The sequence below is a fragment of the Rhinolophus hipposideros genome, assembly GCF_964194185.1.
Source record: "Rhinolophus hipposideros genome assembly, chromosome: 10".
In the NCBI taxonomy this organism is placed as follows: Eukaryota; Metazoa; Chordata; class Mammalia; order Chiroptera; family Rhinolophidae; genus Rhinolophus; species Rhinolophus hipposideros.
Window position 1 is genome coordinate 52,346,493 of NC_138056.1, and position 10,727 is coordinate 52,357,219.

At 36.6% G+C, this 10,727-nt stretch overlaps 1 protein-coding gene across 1 annotated transcript in view; it reads right to left on the reverse strand.

Moving 5' to 3' along the window:
* Window positions 1–9,472, reverse strand: part of TENM4 (teneurin transmembrane protein 4) — a 985,233-nt gene extending 975,761 nt beyond the window's left edge. The window contains exon 1 of the mRNA XM_081062099.1: window positions 9,455–9,472. The gene's annotated coding sequence lies outside the window, so the exon portion shown is untranslated. The remainder of the gene's footprint in view (window positions 1–9,454) is intronic.
* Window positions 9,473–10,727: the final 1,255 nt, after the last annotated feature.

Sequence of the window (10,727 nt, forward strand, 5' to 3'; positions counted from 1 at the left end):
TCATCAGCACCCTAGTGTGTTCTTTCCTGCATGCTACTTCTGATCTGTAGCACCTCAGAGAACTTCTCCACCATCCAATGTGCCAAAGGCACACACTTTCCAAAAAGGGCTAATAATCTATCTCATGCTTAGGACCCTCTTCAAACTGTGTTTCTTCCTTAGGTGCTATCCCATGGACCCAGAGGTAGTGGCTGCTCCCTATATCTGCTATTCTTGGGTTCGTTAGAAGTCTCTTTGCTCCTTAGCAATTACTAATTAATATGTCTTCATATTAAACTTGCCCTGTTCAAATTCCATGTGATTTCTGGACCCAGAGTGACAGCCTGCAAAACGAAGAACTTTATCAGGGATAAAGAAAGTGTTCCTATAATGATAAAAGGGCCCCGATGAAGAAGACATTTAAAAGTGACAGATTTAAAGAGAGAAATAGGTAATTCTAGTGATTGTTGGAAACTTTAACACCCTTCCCTCAGCTACTAGAAAAAAAAAGTAAAGACATAAATGTTCTGAACAACATTATCAATCATCTTGACATAATTAGTATTTATAGAACAGTATACTCTACAACTAAAAACCACTCATTCTACTCAAGTGCATATGTTCATCAAGATAGATCATGTGTTAGACCACAAATTATAAAAAAAAAAAGAAAAAGTTAATTGAAAAGGATTGAAATCACATAAAGTATGTTCTCTGACCACAATGGAATTAAATTGAAGATGATAACAATATAATATCTAGAAATAGATCAAGTATTTGAAAATTAATCAAAACACTTTTAAATATACGTGGTTCAAAGAATAAAACATGAGGGACATTAGAAAATATTTTTACCTGAATGCTAACAAAAATACAACATACCAAAATTTTAGGATGGGACTAAAGCAGTGTTTAGAGAAAATCTGATTGAAATTCTTGTATCAAAAAAGAAAAAATCTTAAAAAAAGAATCAATGACCTCTGATTTTACCTTAAGAAATCACAAAAAGAATAGTAAATGTAAAGCAAGTAGGAAAAAAAGGGAAAAATAAAAATGTGTAGAAATCAAGGAAATAGAAAATTGGTAAACAATAAAGAAAATTAACAAAGCCAAGAGATAATTTTTATGAAAAGCCTAAAAAACTTAGTAAAACTCTAGCTAGACTAATTAAAGAAGAGAGAGAGAACACAAATTATTAGTATCAGGCCTAAATGAGGGATGATTACTACAGATCCTAGAGACATTTAAAGGATAGTGAAAGAATATTATGGATAAATTTATACTACAAATTTAAGACTTCAGCAAATTCCATGAAAAATGTGACTTAGCAAAAATATCTTAAGAAAAAACTAAACATCTGAATAACCCTGTATTTAACAATAAATTAAATTCATTATCAAATCCTCCCACAAAGAAAATTTTAAGCCTGAGAAGTTTTACCGGAGAATATTATCAAATATCAAAGGAAGAAATAATATCCTATCAGACATTAAAGAAACAAATTAAACCAATCAAAAATATTTCAGAAAATAGAGAAAGAAAAACTTCTCAATTTGTTTTCTGAAACCAGCATAACCATAATACTAAAACTTGACAAAACATTAAAAAATTAGACTAACTCCCTATTGAACACAGATACAAAAATACTTAACAAGTGATTAACAAATTGAATCAGCAATATTACAAAAGGATAAAACATCATGACCAAGTAGTTTTTTCCCCCCCACGATGCAAGGTTGTTTTAACATTTAAAATCAATGTCATTTGCCATATTAACATAATATAGGAGAAAAACTATATGATCACTTCAATAGATACAGAAAAATAAGTTTACCAATTTCAAAACCCATTCATGATTTAAATAAACCTCTCAGAAAACTAGGAATAGTTGAGAATGTCTATAACCTAATGAAAAATTCCTATAGAAATTCTATAGTGAACATCATAGCTAATAGAGAAATACTGGTAAGGAGCAAGTAAAAATAAATAAATCAATAATACGGGAATAAAGTAAAACTGTTTTCATTTGCAAATAATATAACATTTACATAGAAAATCCAATGGAAACTACAATAGTTATATTAGATCTAATAAATGTATTTAGTAAGTCAGTAGGGTCACTATTAATATGCATAAATCACTTGTAGTATTATATTCTAGCAGTTAATATGCAAAGTATTTCAATGAATGAATTTAAAAAACATGTGGAAAACCTCTACATTAAAAACCACAAAACATTTCTGAAAGAACTTAAAGTAGATCTAAACAAATGGAGGAATATACCATATTCAGTTTAAGATATAAACTCATCCTGAATTTATCTAAAGATTCAACACAATCCTTATAAAAATCCCAGGAGGTTTCCTTTCCTTTCCCTTTCCCTATCCTTTTCCCTTTCCCTTCCCCTTCCCCTTCCCCTTTCCTTTCCTTTTTTTGGTAGAAATTCACAAGCTGATTATGAAATTTATATGGAAAGGTAAAGATATCCAAAGCAATCTTGAAAGAACTAACTTGGAGGGCTAACATCTGATTTCAAGACTTACTATAAAGCTTCAGTAGTCAAGATAATGTGGTCTTGACATAAAAATCAAGAAACAGATCAGTTGTACAGAAGAGAGAGATGGAAATGGACTCCGATTTATTGTCATTTTATTTTTTAACAAAGGCATCAAATCAATCCAATAGAAAGAAAATTTTGTATTAACATTTACTATGTTATTAACTTGACATTTACTATCTTAATCATTTTTAAGTGACAGTTTAGTGGCAGTTGGTACCTTCATATTTTTGTGCAACCGTCACCACCATCCATCTCCAGAACTCTTTTAATTTTGCAAAACTGAAACTCAGTACCTATTAAATAATAACTTCTCCTTCTCTCTTTCCTTTAGTTCCTGGCAACCACCATTGCACTTCCAGTTTCTATGACTTTGACTACTCTAAGTACCTCATATATAGGTGAAATCATAAAGTATTTGTTTTTCATTTTTTGTTTTTTTTTTGTGTGTGTGACTGGCTTATTTCACTTAGCATAATGGCTTCAAGTTTCATCCATGCTGTAGCATATGTCAGAATTTCCCTTCTTTTTAAGGCTAATAATATTCCATTGTATATACATATCACATTTGCTTATCCATTTGTATCCATTAATGGATACTTGGGTTGCTATTTTAGCTACTGTGAATAACGCTGCTATAAACAAGGGAGTACAGATATCCCTTTGAGATCTTGCTTTCAATTGTTTTGAGTATATACCCAGAAGAGCATTTGCTGGATTGTGTGGCAATTCCATTTTTAAATTTGTGAAGAACAACCGTACCATTTCCTACAGTGGTTGCACTGTTCTGCATCCCCACCAACAGAGCACAAGCGTTCTAATTTCTCCATATCCTCACCAACACAGGTTATTTCTCTTTTGTTTGTTCAGACTTTGAAGCCAGATCTGTCCAGAAAAGCTTTTGGTTGTTGTTGCTATTGTACCTATGGCTAGGATTTGTTACACTGATATAGTAAAGATTAAAAGATTATGCAGCTGGACTATAAGGGAAAGACACAGGCAGAGTCTGGAGAAATTCACGTGCAGGTTTCCTCATGTTCTCCCCATCCCATGAGGGGACGCACAGAGCACACTGCTCTCCCAGCAACAAAACTGGAGTAACATGTGTGTGATGTTTTTGCCCAGGGAAGTCCCCCTGAGAGTCAGCACCTGAGATATTTACTGGGAGCTGGTCACATAGGCACCAGAAGCACCTTTAACAAATGTGCTAACTAACTGTAAATGTACAAAACAAGAACAAAAATACCGCACCATGGCCCTCCATCCCTTCCTCTGACCAGACACCAAATTAATTCAAATGAATCATTTCACTTTGACTAGTCATGTGCATTGCTACTAGGGAAGCTGAGGATCAGATCTATGAAGTCGTGTGGCAAGACCACCCAACTAAATGGCAAAGTCAGACTTTGAAGCCAGATCTGTCTGTCTTCTACACCTGTGCTCTTTACTGAGCTTCAGTCTCCATCCATGAGTTCTGTCTAATCATCTTTTTCATCCTCGAACCCCCAGGGCCCAGCAGCACCTGGTACCCAGAAGATAGCTGTAAATATTTGTTGAAGGACGTGTCAAGGGCCTCTAGAACACCCTGCCGCCTACCTGAGCCTAGTCCTCACCACAGTATGCAGCACATGTCTAGCAGCCAGTATGGTTCCCTGGCCTCTACCACACAGAGCTTGGTTTTCAAGCTTCGTGCTTAGAGATTGTAGCCACATTATCAAAGAGAGAAAAAAAAAAAAAACAACCCAAAAAACAGATTAGTAAAATGCTGTGCGCTAGAAAGAAAATTTTATCTAGATAGCTAGTGATATGAATTTAAAATAAAAACAAATATTTTAGTTCAAAATCAATATCATTTTCCTTTGATTCCATTGAGACAGGTTAAAATACTCATTTGTTTTTAAGAAGGGGGCCATCAACTTCTGAGATGTATTACAATTGGTGCAAAGAGAGGGCTGGCACGAAGATGGATAGGACTGGAAGACAAAATAGAGAAAAACCTGGTAGGGAACGCAGGTAGAGAGAAAAGCAAATGGACAGTGGGGAATACTTTGCTCATTAAACAATGCACAGAACTGACTCAATTTTAAAGTATCCTGATGGCCAGGATTCTGTCCTGGCGAATTTTGTCTTCCCTGTGGGTTGGGATCCCCGATGCTTCTGGGGTATTCTGGCTCCTAAAAATATGATTTTTTCTAAAAGAATGTTTTTAGTGTCAGTGCTCCTAGGGTATTTTTTTTTTTAAGATTTTATTGGGGAAGGGGAACAGGATGTTATTGGGGAACAGTGTGTACTTCCAGGACTTTTTTCCAAGTCAAGTTGTTGTCCTTTCAGTCTTAGTTGTGGAGGGTGCAGCTCAGCTCCAGGTCCAGTTGCCATTGCTAGTTGCAGGGGGCGCAGCCCATCATCCCTTGGAGTGAAACCAGCAACCTTGTGGTTGAGAGGACGTGCTCCAACCAACTGAGCCATCTGGGAGGCAGCTCAGCTCAAGGTGCCCGTTCAATCTTAGTTGCAGGGGGCGGAGCCCACCATCCCTTGCGGGACTCAAGGAGTTGAACCAGCAACCTTGTCTGGCCCGTGTGGTAATCGAACCGGCAGCCTTCGGAGTTAGGAACACCGAGTTCTAACCGCCTGAGCCACCGGGCTGTCCCCTGATCTACTTTTAAAATCTAGTCTCAGGACTTGTACACCTGAAACTAATAAAAAAAAAAAAAAAATCTAGTCTCAGGGTAGAGCAATGGCTTGGCGGAATTGTGTACTGGAGCACCTCTCAATATAACATGGCCAAACACCGAGGGAAACCCCAAAGGGGAAAAAATAGGGGTACGAGAGCTACTGTGATATTTGTAGAACACAGACTTCTGACTCTGTAAGAGTGAACGCATGGGACCCACTGGGCTGGTGCAAACCCTCGGATTCCTGCCTGGCTTCCTGCCTTCTCAGTTCCAGGTTTGCCCTTTTACTGCTACTACCACTTTATTACTTGCCATCCAGGTCTGCGCGAGTCCTTATCACTTTCCCAGTTGAAGTACCCGAAACCGTTTCTTTAGCTCCCTTGGATAACTTATACCCAGTTTCCTTAATCTCGGACTGTCATCAGGACGATGACACTTCCACAGTCCTCGGCCACCTGTTTGATGGGCAGGAGAACTTTACAGGCACTCGCTCAGCTGGAAGCATTTTATGATGGGATTGGGGTTCCTTGTCCACTTACAGAATTGATCAGACATGAACACTCCTGAGAGTTAACTAGAGTCAATTAATAACTACATGGGGACAACAGATGAATGGTTCCGGGCTGGATGTATGGTCACTCCAGTTATAGACTTACAGTAAATTGATACTCCAACCCCAAACTATCCTATTACCATTTGTAATAAAAATGATCACACAGCGAGTAACTAGTTTGTTTTCTTCCGAAGAGGAAGAGAAACAGAGGGAAAGAGGCATACACATAAAACTGTACAGACGAGTGGGAGAAAGAAAACAGAGAGAGAAGAGGGAGGATAAGAAAGAACAAAAGGGGAAGACAGTGCAGGTAACAGTCTCTCTAGGTGCTGTATGAATGCTCCTAGCTTAGATCTTTTTTTTTTTTTTGTATTTATACAGGAGATACTTGTCCTTTGAAATGTTAATTGCTCTATTTCCTTAATTCCAAAAGGAATACTTTTTTTTTCCATATTTTAATGATTCTGAAATGCGAATGTGTATTACAAGGGATGACAAAAAGAACTTTCTAGCTCCTAGGAAGGGGAATAATTTGTGGTGGACCTGTTATTGCCAATGCCTGTGTGGACCTGGCAGTGCGTACAAGGTAGGTCTGTTCAGACCGACATCTCCCAGGAGATATCCACATTGGTAGGACCGCACTTGCAATTTTACTTTGAATTTCGATATGCACTAATTGCTCAAAATGTCCCCAGAAAAGGGGGGTTACTTTGATGTCACACTATAGCAAAAAGTTACAACATGCATAGAATGATCTGCACATTCCAGGCAGTGCAATTAAAGGCAGTGAAAATCATCCAATATCTTCATGTGATTCATAGAATTTTCAAATCTTAATAGAGGTTGATGCTGGCAGGTCTTGCTTCAAGAAGACAGACTTAGGTGCCTGTGCTCTGTCAGAAACTAAGGCTGACTTTTAAGAGAAGTCTCTAAAGATAATTAGCTCAATTAAGCAAAAAGAAAAAAAAAATAACTATGAATTTAACCAGACAGTTAATGTAAATCAATGGTGCTCTCCTTCCATTTGCCTTGGTATCACACTGCCATTTGCAAATGTGGTAAAGAGAACAGGAGATGAAAACCAGGCCTGCCCCACGATGTAATGCATAGCTGATGACCAAAAGATTCCAAAGGATCCTGAGTATTAATGAGGTTAAAATTCAAATTTTGATGGTGACACTTAAAATAAGTGGCGTGTATATGGGTAGATAAAGTAACAATGTTCATTAGGTTTTCTTAAAGTTAATTTACACACTTATTTCCATTCCCTCTATCCAACAGCTGCCCCAAACACAGTAATTGAATTAGTGGTTCATTTCATAACTGACTGTCTTAAAAGTAAGGACATATGATGCTGGTCAGCTCCACAACCGCCTTAAATGCTGGACTTTGGAGACTCCATCAAATGGTCAATCCAAGTTGCCTACCCTGGTGGGAATCACTAATCACATGAGTAAGAATTAGAACCCCTTCATTTCCAGAACTGAGAGAAATCTGACCAAGAACCAGATTTAGCTTTAGAGGTGAAAGATTTATATTTCTGATAGGGGTATACATTTTAAAAATAGAGACTAATATTCTGAATTGTCTGAACTAATTAAAATACAATGAGTATGTGAATACAATACCACTGCAGAATAATACATGCATGATAATTTTGACAGGATTCCTGTCATATCAATACAGAAATTTAAAACATTCACCCAATGGGAATTATTAAGTGGGTATTGAAATATTTAAAATGAAAGGTAAATGCCCGAGGAGAAAAGGTTTGTCTTTAATCTTGAGTTAATAAACTTTAGCCTCAAAGTGAAACCAAGCATTCATTGACTGTGAATCGTAGATTATTTCTTTTAGATTTAAGAGTCTCACATGGGAAAGTTAGAATCCACCAGACCATTAAAAAACCTGAGGAAAAAGGTCAAAACACATCATCTGAAAGGATAATCATTCTTGGTGGTACTAACACAATGATCTTTCTATTGTTTTATAGAACATTTACAGAAATGTTTTTGTTGAGATAATGGACAAGTCTTCTATCCAACTTGCCATAAAAGTAAAAAAACTGACTTTAAATGAGGTAAACATACTATTTCCCTGTTACATAAGTAATTGTCTGAAACATTTAATGCTCTTTCCTATATTGTTAGCAACTGAACTGGATATAAATAATTTCCCACAGTGTGCTGAGGGACGCAATAGAAATGTTCCCTGCAACTTATTTCAGGTGGCATTTTGGGATTTTTAAGATGTACGCAGTATGTTTTTCCAATGTAATTGAAATTCTGATTTTGTTTTTTTATGATGTTAAAAAGTGAAAAAGCTAGAGTGTACCAATGTTTTCAACAATGTGCTGACAATCCAAAAGTGATTACTTTGTACTTGGATGGGAAAAATAGAAATGAAATTGGCTGAGAACCAAAAGTAAAAATGTTACCATTTGTGACATGATGATGGTTTGTAGGAAGGGAGGGAATAATATGTAAACAGGTTGGTAGAAGACATATATTGCTTTATTTTTTGAACCAAAAAACAGAGCATAAAATCTAAGACTCCAAATAGATCAGAGAGAATAAGGATGGAAAGTTATGGCTGGCCCAGAAAATCCAAAAGTTGTTGTTCCATGAGTACATAAAAAGGTAGTGAAATATTGACAGAGGTGTTAATACAGGAGGAAAAAGAAACTACAAAAAGAAACCAATTGCTGCAAAGTGAATTATATTTCAAACCTGTTTCTGTTTTCCACAAATTATTCATAGTAGTACAGGTAAAATGTGTGGGTATAAAAAAAAGTGTTAACTGTGTCTACTGAGTACATTTATTATTCCCAATCTGCATTTATGCATCAAAAAGTATTTTTTACTAAAACAACTTAGTCTCTAGAATGAACCCTTTTCTTTATAGAAACAAAAGATAAGCTTATCACACATATCTAGGTACTGTGCCTACCAGTAAACAAAACTCCAAATCAACATCCCTCGAAACAATAGCAACAACAAACCCAGAACAAATAACCAGAACAATATCTCAATCGATCATTCAAAAATAACAAAACATACCCTGATGAAGAGACCAGAGTAGATAACATGCCTGGAAATATATTCCATTTTTCTGCAGGAATGCAGCTTACTTGAAGGTCAGAAATCTTTTCAGGAAGTTTTGAAATACCTCATTTTAATGTCTACCCTTTGATATTTTTTCAATATGGGGCAAACTCTGTATTTTGTCACCAACATACCAAATCAAAGCCATTATGGTAGCAAAGTTTCATTATCAAACATAAGGTACACAAATGATTGCTTTTTTGAAGACAATGAAAAAGGAGTGATTATTAATTTTTCAGATATATTTGTCACTTTGTAACTATAATTTGTGTTACAAAGGATTCCTCTGAACATAATAATACTCTAGAGGATTTAAACTTTATATATGCCGCACAAACATTTGGTTTATACACAACTCTTCAGCAATGCAAAGGTGGCCTAAAGGGCGAATGCCTCTAACAGTACACAGTATACCTATATATCTAATGGAGTGTCCTAGCTACAAGCAGTGTAGGACTTGAACGACTCAGAGGAGGTTTGAGAATCATGGATATAAAATAAACCAAGAATAAAGAGCACCAGTCAAGCTACCATAACTTGGCTCATGACCAAAGGTGACAAATGGGAAATAAAGAACCATAGTACTCACCAACATAACCAGTTATTTGGGTAGAGGGACCTGTGACAAATCCAAGCTCTATCAATGGCCGATCTGTAAAGAGAGAAAGGAAGAATGTTATTTATCACTTTTGTGGAAATGGAGACATTTGTGAGCAAGGAATGTACTGTGTTTCCCTGAAAATAAGACCTACCCTGAAAATAAGCCCCAGTTAAGATCGTCAGCCAGATGGACGCATTTAGTATGGTATGACGATGTTCCAGAAGAAGATGACATGACTGTATTTGAATAAATATAGATTGTTGTACATGAAAAAGTAAGACATCCTCTGACAATACACCCTAATGCATCTTTTAGAGCAAAAATTAATATAAGACCCAGTCTTATTTTCAGGGAAATATGGTATAAGACCCGGTCTTATTTTTGGAGAAACACAGTAGTTGACTGCATTCTGATAGAACCATATTTCAAGGCAAGCTTGGGATGGGAAGGGAAGGGGAGTACATATTAGAACTGCCTTGTTTCTCCTTCAGGTATGACCCCATGTATCTCTTGGACAACTATTCCTTCTGGCCCATACGGAGGTCAGTTCCATCCGTCCACGAGAAGTAACTTGCAAGGTTTTGATTAAAACCCTCTCATGTTCAATTAAGTGCATTTTTGCTGGTCTTTCAAAACTGCAGATCTCATCAAATATTTGCTTAAATTGCTTATCACTTTGAGGAAGGAAAAACTCTTTGCTAGGGTTTATAGGGCTTTTCAGGACCTGATCCCAGCTTCCTCGCCTTCCCAACTTTGCTGTCTCCACTCCTTCCTTACTAATTCATTTACATCTCTAGAAAGTCACACAATCACCCTCATCCATAGGCCACTGAGTATGAAAACCACTTCCAAGTTCCCACAAAACCTCTTGGCAGTCTGACCCCCCTTATGCTCAGGAACTCATTCAGTGATCATCTTCTCAGAAAGCCTCTCCTGACACCCAATCTCATTCAGATGCATGCTCACCATATTCGTACAGTAACTTACTGCTAATTCTACTTTAGCATTTAGCAGCTTGGGTTGTGACAATTTGCCAGAGGATCAGATCTTTATCCTTTTGTATTGTTATACATCTTATTTATTGATGTATTGTCAGTACCTAGTAGAGTTCCTGCCATATAATAAGTGCTCAATAAGTGTCTGATCATGATTATATAGGCTGAATGCATTATAGCATAGGACCAAACAAGGGAATAATTTAGTTGGTATTCATCAAGCACTTATACTGTGTTTCCCCGAAAATAAGACCTAGCTGGACCAT